Raw genomic sequence first — 12,340 nt, forward strand, 5'->3', positions numbered from 1 at the left:
TTGCCTCACTTTCAACCAAGGGTAGTTTGTCCTTGCTCTTCCTTCCACCATGCAAGGCAGATGTAGAGGAAGCAGATTGCTCCTCTGTAGTGGCAGAACTAGCAGATGTGATGGGCAGATTTTCTTGATCCATCGGTACAGATGCAGATGGCTGCAATTTACAAGTAGGGGTTTGAGCGGTCAAGATTCTATCAGGTATAGCAAATGGCTTGAGAATTTTTAGATTCAAATCCTCGAATAATGAAGTCCCATACTTGAGAGTTGAAAAATTGCTTGGTCTATTCAAATTTATCAGGGGAATGGAATGCAACAGATAAACAGTTAACCCATTTGATGGGAACTTGTATTACCTCTTTGCTTTCAGCAGTAGTGGCAAATTTCATTTTCAAAATCCTAGCCCCTTCATCTCCTAGCAGCATCTCATCGGATTGGAGTGGGAGAGACATTTGTTTCTCCCTAAACACATGATAAATGCCTTGATCATAGATAAGAGCATCACCCACTTTATAGTTATGATTAGAATGCAAGTAAATGGTCTCAAGGAATCTAGGGGGACCGAGATTTTAGACACATCTGGCTCACCTATCTGTGGAGTGATAGCTTGATCTGGCATTGGAGCAGGGTCTTTAACCTGTGGAACAGAGGACTGAGCTTCTTCATCAAAGAGAATGTTGGAAACAATGTTAACTAGAAGAGTAGAAGTCTTATTTCTATCTTGCCCCTGTGTAAAAGCAGTAGTGTGCCCCCTTGGGGCCAACATAATGGCAACTTCACACTGCATAAGATCAATGTCCAACTTCCCAATGTTCATATGATTTTTAGACAAAATGGCATCTAGATTATAGTCATGCCCTACAAACACATCTTGTTGCTCATTGGGAACCAAAAGCAATGGATCATCTTGAGGAATGGGCTGCATAACATGGCCCAAGGCAGCACCATTCATGGGTTGGCGAGGAAGCCCATCAAGCACATTTAAATAAGGAAGACCACTGAAAATGGGTGAATCTTAATAGGCTCATAACCTGATTCAACAGAGGGAGCAGAATTATGTGAATATGCCAAAGAGATTGTAAGGTTGCTATAACCATCTTCATCCTGAAGATTGTCCTGAATTTGAGCATCTTCTTGTTCCTCAAGTGAGGCCAGCAGATCGTTGAGCCCCCTGAATTCCCTTGGGTGCAGCTCTAGGTCAATAATAGGATTGTCTTATGGTAAAGCCCAATGAGCCCAACCAGCTAAGTCAACACATTTCTCTTATACATCTCCTCCATGTCAATCTCTACATTCAGTGGAGGAGCCAGTTGCAGATCAAGCAGGGGGTTAGCAAGATTTAGGTCTGGCAAATTGTGCACATCATCATGCTCATGCTGCAGTAGTGGTCCCAGTAAATGGTTATGTTGATTGGGGTGGTAATTATCTTGCAGAGGCAATGGATGTGGGTTACCATTAGCAGGGATTGGATCTTCATCAGGTGCCTCCGCACCTAACATCAGTTGCTGAAGAATGACAATAGGGCCTATGAGTGAGTCTGTCTAAAAGTCATTTCCTTTTCCAACAACCAGACTGGCAGGTATATCTCTAAGTACCTCAACTCTCACTTTCACAAGTTAGTTAGCCCTAGTTGTAACATCCCCAGCATCACACTACAGTAATCTCCCCCTAATAAAGGTCATGTCATCATGATCATCATGCAAAATGCCACTTGTCCAAAATCTGCTTCAAATTCAAATTCAAATTGCATGTCAAATATTTGCTTCTTCTTTCATGCAATCAAAATAGTTCACAATATGACAAATATTCTCTAAGTATTTTTCATGTTAAAACCAAAATCTTTGGAGTTCCCAAATTGCCCCTGGAAATTAATTAGTATTCCAGTAGCATTTAAATATGCCATTCCCAATTTCCAAAATTCCTAGTCAATTCCTCTTGCCTCCAAACTATTTGTGGCAATACCTAAAATGTGGAGGAATTAATGGGCCAAGTCCCATATTTTTCCTAAATCCTTTGGATGCTCAAATAAATCTTTTCCTCTCTCTATTTTAATTTTAAAAAAAAGAGAAAGAGCACAGGCCACTGTGCACTGGGCCGAGTGCACAGTGCCTGGCCCGAGCCAACTGGCCCAGCTAGGCCGGCCCACTACCCCTCCCCCGGCCGCTTCCCGTTCCTCCGACCGGGCGGGACAGCGCGCGCCCGTCGCCGCCCAGACACCTCGCTGGCGACGCCCCCCCGCGAGAGGATAAGGTAGCCTCCGCGCCCCATCGAGCTCCCCCCCCCCCCCCGATCTCATCCACTCCCCCACTCGACTACCCCCCGATCCAGATCCACTTCTCCGCCTCCTCCTCGCGCCTCCTCCTCGCGCCTCTTCCCTCTCTCTCGCGAACAACCGCATCGTGGTCGCCATGGACCTCGTCGATCCCGCGACCACTGGCCTCCCCGTCGCCGGCTAGCATGCCCAGGAGCTTCCCCGCGGTCGTCCCCTTCGACTACACCGAAGAACCCGCACCGGAGTGCCTGCATCGCCGTCTGCTTCCTCCTCTGCCTCGTCGGACTCCATCGACTACTTCGGCTCCGGCAGGCCTCCCCGAGCATGCTGCCATCTCGTACCGCCCCGTCATGAGCACCGCATCGATTCCCCTCTCTTCCTTCTCTCGTTTAGCCGCCGAAGGCACCGCTCGCGACCTCCCGCAGCCCGCATTGCCCGCGCATGCGCTTGCCGTGCCCACGGCCTCCATGCTCCTGCTGCTCCAGCCACCGTGCCGTCACGCGCCCGCAACTGCACGTACCCCCTTGCAGTCCCCTCACTCGGCCCGGCCCATGCCTCGTCCCTCCCCTTCTCGACCCCGCCGGCCGCACTAGGCCGCTGGCCCTGCCCCTATGCCTACCTCCTCCCACAGCCACCGCAGCCAGCTCCTACCTTGGCGCCCCGCTCGCCTAGTGCTCGCGCTTCGCGCGCCGGCCAACCGCTGCGCGGCGCCCCGCCCGCGGGCCCGCCCCTGCTATTGCCGTGTCCCTGCACCAGCCCATAACCCCGCAAACGCCAGTGCCCTCCCGCTCGCCGGCTGCGCCACCGCGCGCGTCCGCGCGTCCGACTGCGCAAGCGCCCGCCCTCTGCCACGCCGTGCTCCGGCCGCCGCCGTGAGCTCGTCTCCGGTGAGCCCGTCGCCTCCCGCCTACCGTCGACTGCGGCAATGGATGTGCGCGAGCACCAGCCGCCCGTAGAGCCTCTCCGCGCGGCAAGCCGTGTCCCGAAGCACCATCGTCGTCGAGCGCCCGAAGGCCACCGCCGCCCGTGCTCCACGCCGACGCCGTTTCCGGTCGCCCCGGGGTCGGCCACCACTGCGGTTAGCTGCGGCTCGCCGCTCCCATTCGAACGGTGTCGGTCGCGTCCGTTTTGGCCCCCTCTAGGCGAAATCCGGCCTCCCGAGCGCCTCCGTCGCCTCTCTGTGCCGCCGATGGCTGAACGCCGGCCGCGCCGACGTGGCCGACCGGGGGCCACCCCCGGGGCCACTGCCCGGTGGGTCCCAGGGGCCCCAGCTGACCCGTTGACCCCGGTCAACTGTGCTGACTTGGCGCTGCAGGCACTGACTAGTGGGCCCGTCCTATTTAGTTAAGTTAATTAACTCGGTTTTAGTTAAAACCTAATCTAATCGGTTAATTAGCCACTGACATAGGGCCCCACCTAGCTGATTAACCATGTTAGTTAGTTAGTTAACCCACTCTCTTTGACAAGTGGGGCCCAGCTGCCAGGTTTGACCTGAACAGCTGCGGTTGACCTGCTGACGCTTTGTTGACGTCATGCTGGTGCAATAACCTTTTATGTTAATTTAAATAATTCCAGAAAATGTTTTAATCTTTGAAAATTCGTAGAAAATAAACCTTAGCTCGGATGAAAAAGTTTTATACATGAAAGTTTCTCAGAACGACAAGATGAATCCGTATACGCCCTCCGTTCGTCTGTCACATGTCCCTAGCATAGCAAACCTGCAACCGCCCCCTCCGTTTCATCTGTCCGAAAATGCTAAACTTCGGGAAAACTTCCCAGATGTTTTCCCCCTTCGTCGGTATCGTATAGCACTACGTTAGAACACACCTAGCACCGCTTGTTTTCTTGTCATGCATCTGTTTGCTTGTATTTACTGTTTCTCCCCCCTCTTCTCTTCGGTAGACCCCAAGACCGTTGTTGATGCCCCTGTGATCGACTACGTCGACGACGAACCTTCTTCCCTTTCAGCGGAGCTTCCAGGCAAGCCCCCCCTTTGATCATCCCGATATCGCCCATTCCATTCTCTCATGCTTGCATTAGATTTTGCTACTGTAACTGTTTGCTCCTATTCTGATGCATAGCCTGCTTTTGTATCTGCTGTTGTACCTTACCTGCTTATCCTAAACTGCTTAGTATAGGTTGGTTAGTGATCCATCAGTGACCCCCACCTTGTCCTTGTTGCCCCTGCTTCATCATGGAAGACCCGATCAACGGGATCGAAGACCAGGCCCCGGCACCGCACATCACTTTCCCCTTAGTTGCTCGACACTACTGGGTTACTATCGAGTGCCGAGGGTGAGACCTCATCAACACTTCTGATGTTAACCCTGTAGTGTAGCTATTCGGTCGTGGTCATCAAGGGTGATTCCCCCTTAACCACTTCCGATACGACTCTGTCGTGCAACCCCTCAAGTGTGAACCTCGAGGGTGGATCCTCTTACGTTCACCTTGATGATTACATCGAGTGGAATTCACCAGGGGTGATTCCTCGGGTTTTCCCCTTGATGTTTGGACACACGGATACTTGGGCTTTACAACTGTTACTTGGAAAGGCGGGTCGACCCTGGAGGGTACCCGCGAGTGATGTGGAGACGGGTTGACCTGGAGGGTACCCGAGAGTTGAATATGAGGCGTGGCCGGGCATTCATAGCCCTTGCCGCAAGTCCTCGAGACGGGGCGACGGGGTCATATCTTTCGTGAGTCTCTGCTCGTGACCCCACTACCAACACACTAACGGTTTGGATATTTGATCCGAGGGGCCTCTGGCCTGATAGCACTAACCATCACGTGGGCATAGTATGGGCGTTCTGCGTCGTATGCATCAACCGAAGCTTAATAGACGTCAGCGACTGAGCGGCGCGCGCCAGGTTGGACTGGTAAGCACCTGCCTTTTTTAAGGAGGTAGCTAGGTCTGCTCACCGGCCGCGTTCGCAACGTGCAGGAGTTCTCGGGGCGATGGCCCATGACCCCTGGGGGCATAGGTTTAGTCCGGCGTGCTGACCTCTCTATTAAGTCTAGGTCGGGTTGCGGCGTATCGTTTGGCCGAGGCCGGGCATGACCCAGGAAAGTGTGTCCGGCCGGAGTTAATCGAGCATGGTGGGTAAGTTGGTGCACCCCTGCAGGGAAGAAAACATCTATCGATAGCCTGTCCTACGGTAATGGACACTTGGAGTTGTATCCCGATCGATACAACTAGAACTGGATACTTGAGGTGATAACTGGATAGTATGGCTCTGGGATTGCTTTCTCGCAGGGAGTCGAGAAAGGATCTCTGGCCGAGGTTGATAACACTACTACTACTACTACTACTACTACTACTACTACTACTACTTTACTTTATGCTACTCTTATCTCTCTTCTGATGCTGCAAGATGCTTGGTGCTGCTTGAAGATGCTAGTCTTCGATAGGCTAGGCTTTCCCCTTCTCTTCTGGCATTCTGTAGTTCAGTCCACATATACTACCCATTTCTTTGACACCGATGCATATGTAGTGTAGATCCTTGCTTGCGAGTACTTTCGATGAGTACTCACGGTTGCTTTGCTCCCCCTTTTCCCTCTTTTTCCATTCTTCTCGGATGTCGCAACTAGATGGTGGAGCCCAGGATCCAGACGCCACCTTCGACGACGACTGCGACTACACTGCGGGTGCCTACTACTACGTGGAGGCCGCCGACGGCCAGGAGTAGTTAGGAGGCTCCCAGGCAGGAGTCCTTGCCTTTTCGATCGATGTTGCTTTTGTGCTAGCCTTCTTAAGGCAAACTTGTCTAACTTATGTCTGTACTCAGATATTGTTGCTTCCGCTGACTCTTGTGTTTTCGAGCTGGTGTATTCAAGCCCTCAAGGCCCCTGGCTTGTAATATAAGGCTTGTATTATTTTAATTTCTGTCTAGAGTTGTGTTGTGATATCTTCCCGTGAGTCCCTGATCTTGATCGTACACATTTGCGTGTATGATTAGTGTACGATTGAATCGGGTGCGTCACACTAGTGATCTTCACATGATCCCATTGCAGCAAGGTGCCAAAGCTTCTAACAACATTCCCTATCTCCTACATGCAGCGCCCGTTAAACGAAAATCCATACAACAACAGCCAAACTTCCCTATTAAGTATGAATCACCTCCAATTAAGAACTTCGTTGTGTTTTTGAAATATAAAGTGAACATCAATATATGGGTGCAGGCCTCTCTAAACCAAATCATCACGATCAAATACACTATTCAATCTGGCATACGCTTGATTGAAAGGGCAAGGACAAATCTTAGAAACCCCATGTGTTTCACTTCAGTCAGAATTTTAGCGATTACCTCACGTACATTGTGGAAGTGAACCATTAGATTGGGCATTGGAGTGGTAGTGACAATCGCCCACTCCTCATGTGTAGGCGCCACAACTCCTACAGCGACTCGAACCCTAGCTGGTCTTCACTTTGATGTGTTGGTGGCCTGAAGCGATGAATTGAGTGGCATCGAAAGGGGATGTGGTTATGGTTGCCGACGAGATGAGACCGCCCCCAAGTTGGGGGAGGTTGTGGCAAGTAGACGAGCAGAGGGGGGAGTTCGATGTGGATGTGGTGGAATGTAGAGAGGCACCCCGTAGAGACGAGCACCTACAAACTATGGGGGGACGAATGGGAAGGGTGGTATTACTCATGGTAGGTGCGCTAACAACATGCTGATTGATTAGACATTGGATTCATAGCAATAGTGGTGGGTTGCCGCGGAATTGCCTGGGAAGGTTCATAGTGTTGAATGTGCTGTGATGCCGCAGCCGAAGGTGGGCTAGAATTGGGCTTAGGCTATATGTCCCCAATGCCTAAATGAGCGGCACTTAATCCTATTAGGACAAGTGGGCCTCAAATAACCTAAGAGGAGGCGACAGACATAGAAGGGATCTTTATGATCATTAGGCCCATTGGCACTAGCTTGAAATTGCTGATGTCCCTCTTTAGCATTGAATTCCCTTGATGGCTCCGAGCGATGATTATGATTCGGTGATGATGAGCGGGTGAGATAAACGAATTAACATGATTAGATCTAGCATTGGATCGTGCACGATCCCGAAAATTACCAGGATATCTAAGGGCTTGAGCATGGGATTTCCTATGATGATTACCAAAAATGAGAGTCCATTCATCTGATTTCTCTTGAAGATAAAAATCAAGCTCAACATTGGAGTTTGGCCCCCTTTCACCAAGCAGAAGGAAGTTGATGTTGGAAAGAGGACCAGAGATGTTACCTCCTTTGATGGTTGAAAGACCCACTTCCTTGGATGACACTATGAATTTAACAGACCAATTCTCCAATCGCTCAACCTTGTAAAGGGATGCATGACCTCCAAAGCACGACAAAAGGATGGTATCTACCGATTCATTAGTTAGCCTCATCTTGGACCTTGCATCAGTGGGAATCCCAATGAATTCTCATCAGCATCCGAGTTGGTACGCACACCTGAGTGCTTCCAAACCTCATCTTCAAGTGCTTGGCCCTTCTGAAAGTTGAGATCTGCGAGAGACATGGATGTCGACAGGAGAGAACAGGACGGAGATGGTGGTTGTCGTGGCCGGAGCGACCCTAGGCAAAGATTGGTGAACATCGCGCCAGGAGTGGTCGGCCGTGGGGCTAGGAGCGGCCGCAATATGATGATCTGAGTTGTCAAGGAGAAGTCCGCCAACTCGCTTTCAAATGGAGAGAAGTAATAGCTTCTACATGTGGAATCCCTAACATTTGCCTTTTTTGAAGGCAATGCCGTGTCTTTTTTTGTAAACAACAATAATTTTTGTTTGCACAAAGACTAAATGGTTATCCTGAGGAACAAAATACATATCACGAACATACTTTGCAATGGAGTAATTTTTAGCAATAGTTAAAGAATTTTGTAATCACCCCTGAATAACTTTTTAACTTGAATAGTTTCGTGATGTTAAGAGCATGAATAAATTTTAACATTTTGTTCACATTTTGCAAGAGATGTTCAAAAAAATTCAACAAAATGACCAGGGTTTCAAATAATATTCAAGTTTTTAAAATTTGATAATAATTTGCAAAAATGTAACGTTTTCCAAATTATGTATTCGGTTTCAAAATTTGTTCAAATTTTCCAAGAAAACGGATTTAAAAAATCAGAAATTCAAAAAATGTTCGGTAGTTTAAAAAATGTTTGCGATTTTTTCTTCATAATTTCAAAAAATACACGTTTTCCAAAAGGTATTCTCCTTTCAAAAAAATTCAGGTCGCAAAAACTGTTCACAAAATAAAATATTTTTGCATTTTGAAAAAATATTCCAGATTAAAAAAAGTTCATGTTTTCAAAAAAATCAGAGTTTTTAAAAGATTTTTTGAAATTTAATAATGTTCGTCTTTAAAAAAATTCTCAAAATTAAAATTTCCTGCTTTTCTAAATAAATAAACATTTCATTTTTCAAATGAAAATGGAAGTATGTCTGAAAACCGATAGTAAAAACAGCAAAAAACTAATAGCTAGAACTGCTGGTTCGAACCCGCTCGTTGTACTTGAAAAAAGATAGTCCCTTCACAAAGTTGTACTAAAATCGTGTTAATTAACTTGGTTCGGAGGGGGAGTAGAAAAAGTCACTCGCTAGCACAGGAAAGAGTCACCATGGGCCGGCTCATTAGCGGTCGCTCTCTGCGTCAAGGCGCTGTTTGACGCTGAGAGCATCGAATAGGTGTTCCCTTACATGTACAGTTACACAGGCCTGGCAGCTGGCGCAAAATCTTTGAGGCGTTGCGTTGGGTTTTTTAGGCAGCTGGCGCAAAATCAGGATGCCCATGCACATAATGAGGCCGAACTGAAAGGGCCAGAGCTTGTTTTTTTCTGAAACTAATGTTTAACAGTTTTGCTAAAGCGCATCTAGATGTGCCATAAGTATTGCATATCTAAGTCATATGTCATTGATCTTACATTAAGATTCGTGTGAATATTTTCTTTCTCTTTTTTCTTTTTCTCTTTATGCTTGATTCACCCACTTAGATATGCAATAACTAGAGCACATCTAGACGTGCCTTAGACACATCCAATGTTTAAGTAGTAGATGGAAGGAAAGACACAAACAGTATGAGTGCAAGCCCATTTATGCATACAGTTCAAAAGAAAAGAGAAAAAAGAACACGAGATGGAAGAAGACCTTGCCTGAAGCGTCCGTAGTAATGGCCCACTCCATTAGCTAAAACAATAAAGTAGAGAAAAAAAGGTGGCATTGCGTTGGTTTTTTTTTCGAGGCAGCTGGCGCAAAATCCGGATTCCCATGCACACAATAAGGCCGAACGGAAAGGACCATGGCTTGTTTTTTCTGGAACTAATGCTTAAGTTGTTTTTAGTTGAGGAACTAATGTTTAAGTAGGAGGGAAAAACACAAACAGTATGAGAGCAAGCCCATCTTTTCATATGGTTCAAAAGGAAAGAGAAAAAAGAACGCGAGATGGAAGAAGCCCTTGCCTGAAGTGTCTGCAGAAACAGGCCGGTCCATTAGCACACACTTACAACAATAAAAATAGAGAGAAACAAAGGAGCACCCAAGGATAGAGCTTAGGTCCCCTTGGTTCCGAGTAGCACTACTAGTCACTGAGGCACTAGCCGGTTTGTGGTAAAGTAGGAGACGCAACCAACTTGAGGGGAAAGCGCTGGTTTTTCCACTTTTCGTTTTTTTTCACTGTGTTTTTCCTTTCTCTGTTTTCACTAGATTTTTTCCTTTTTCTTTGTTGTTCTCCGGTTTTCTTTGTTTCTTTGGCGGTTTACTTTTCACAAGTTTTTTTCTTTCTTTTTTCTTCGGTTTTGCTTGCTTGTTTCTCGTTTTCACCTTTTTTTGGTTTCTATTGGATTTCTACGCTTTTCCTTGTTTTTCGTCGATTTTCATTGGTTTCTATGTTGTTAAACACATGTTAACTATGTTTCTAGTACACATTCAACATTTTTCATATATACCATACACATTTTTAATATTTCAAAATACATGATTAATACTTTTTGAAAACTTTTATTTTTATTTCTATTTTTTATCATAGACATTTTACATTTTTGGAATATATCTAATACATTTGTGTAATAAATTTTTAGCACAAATACAAGTTGAACATTTTTCAATTACATGGTCAAGATGTTTTCAATACACATATTCTTCCATATGCTTTTTTTAATATTTTTCAGATACAAGATTAGCATTTTTTGAATATATGGCCAACATTTTTCTATGATCAAATATTTTCACATACATTATATATTTTTTGTATAATTTTTTCTTATACATAAGAAACATTTTCTTTATACATATTTAATATTTTTAAAACACTTGGTTAGCATTTGTTTCAAATATTTTATGTAAAGTGTTTTTTGTAATATATTTATTTTAACATATTTATGAGTATAAACAAAGGTGAAAAAAAGAAAAGAAAAAGAACAAATAAACGAGGTTGTGCCCTCCCACACACCTTGGCTGGCCCATTTGGCGCTCACCTTCATATGAGACGTCCCTACGATTTGCGTAATACGAGACATATGGCGCCCAAAATAGAAAGCCAACTTCTATTTGGCACATCGCGCGTCAAATATAGGCTTATTTTTTTAAGACAATCTCGCGAAGATTTATTTAACTTGAGCCAATGTTTACACAAACGTAAAGGAGATTACCGAGGTGCCCAAACCAAACATGGAGGCCCACCCCTAAATTTAAAATGTGCTTCGCTAGATTGTGAGCCTCGAAATTCAAGCGTCAAAATATTGGCTTGTTGGTTGGGAGGTTCTATTGGACGCATTCTGCGCAAGTAGGTGCGGCTTCGCATAGAGCAGGTGATTGGCGGGCTTCCGGTCCATGAAGGAAACAAATCGGTAGTAGCTAAAAGTAAGACGCCATAGGATGGGATCGAAGACAGGATCTCACGCAACAGATCAAGCGCTCTAACCGGTTGAGCTACCGAAGGTTATTGAACAAGTAGAAGCGTAAATGTTTTAGAACCAACAAACAGCACAGATCCAACATATATTTTAAATTTCGAACGCAATTTTTTCTCAAAAAAAAACCTGAGTTGTTTATTGAACACAATTTTTTTAAAACTCAAACATTTTCAAACACAGGAACATATTCTGAATTTCTGAATAAATTTGGAAAACAGGAACATTTTCTGAAATTCTTGAACATATTTTAATTTGTGAACAAATTTGGAAACCTGAACATTTGTTGAATTTGTGGACATATTTAAAAAAAGAGGAACAATTTTAATAGAATTCCCAATTTACTTAAATTTTTTAATAACATTTAAAAACGTGAAAGTTTTCTGAATTTGTGAACAAATTATGGAAACAGGAACATTTTGCGAAAGTTGTGAATAATATCGAAAATGGAAACATTTTTTTAATTCCGGAGCAATTTCTAATTTGTGAACGAAATTTTAAAATGCGAACATTTTTTGAATTTTTGAACAAATTTTAAAATATTAGTGTTTCCAACATTTTGAACAAATTTTGAAAACGGGACCATATTTTTGAAACCAGACATTTCTTAGTTTGTGAACAAAATTTAAAAAGGGAACACTTTTTGAAATTTAGGAGATCTTCTAAATTAAGTGAAAAAAATGAAACTGTAAACTTTTATGAAATTTCATAATAAAAAAATCCATACCCAAAATGAGGTCGATGTTAGACGACTTCAGGATAATGGGAGAGGCATAGAATTCCAGCCCTTCGATTTCCACGGGGACATCGATGCCAACCAGGGAGGTTTGACACTGTCCCACGGGGGTTTTGACCAATACAGAGGTGTTCATCTCCTCACATTTAACGTCGTGCTTGTATGCAAAATCTTCTGACATGAATGAATGCGATGCACCTGTATCAAATAAAACGGATGCTGGTACTGAATTTACGAGGAGTGTACCCATCACAGTAGCAGGCTGGTCTTGAGCTTCGTTGAGATCAACGTGGTTGGCATGAGCACGACCATAAGACTTAGCATTGTTGTTGCGGGGCTGGTTGTTACCACGACCCGTTGCTGCAAGGGCAAGTTGATTCTGATTCTGATTGCAGTCCCTGGCACGGTGACCTGGTTGTCCACACTTGTAGCACAGA

The sequence above is a fragment of the Aegilops tauschii genome, chromosome 6 (genome assembly GCF_002575655.3).
Source record: "Aegilops tauschii subsp. strangulata cultivar AL8/78 chromosome 6, Aet v6.0, whole genome shotgun sequence".
In the NCBI taxonomy this organism is placed as follows: Eukaryota; Viridiplantae; Streptophyta; class Magnoliopsida; order Poales; family Poaceae; genus Aegilops; species Aegilops tauschii.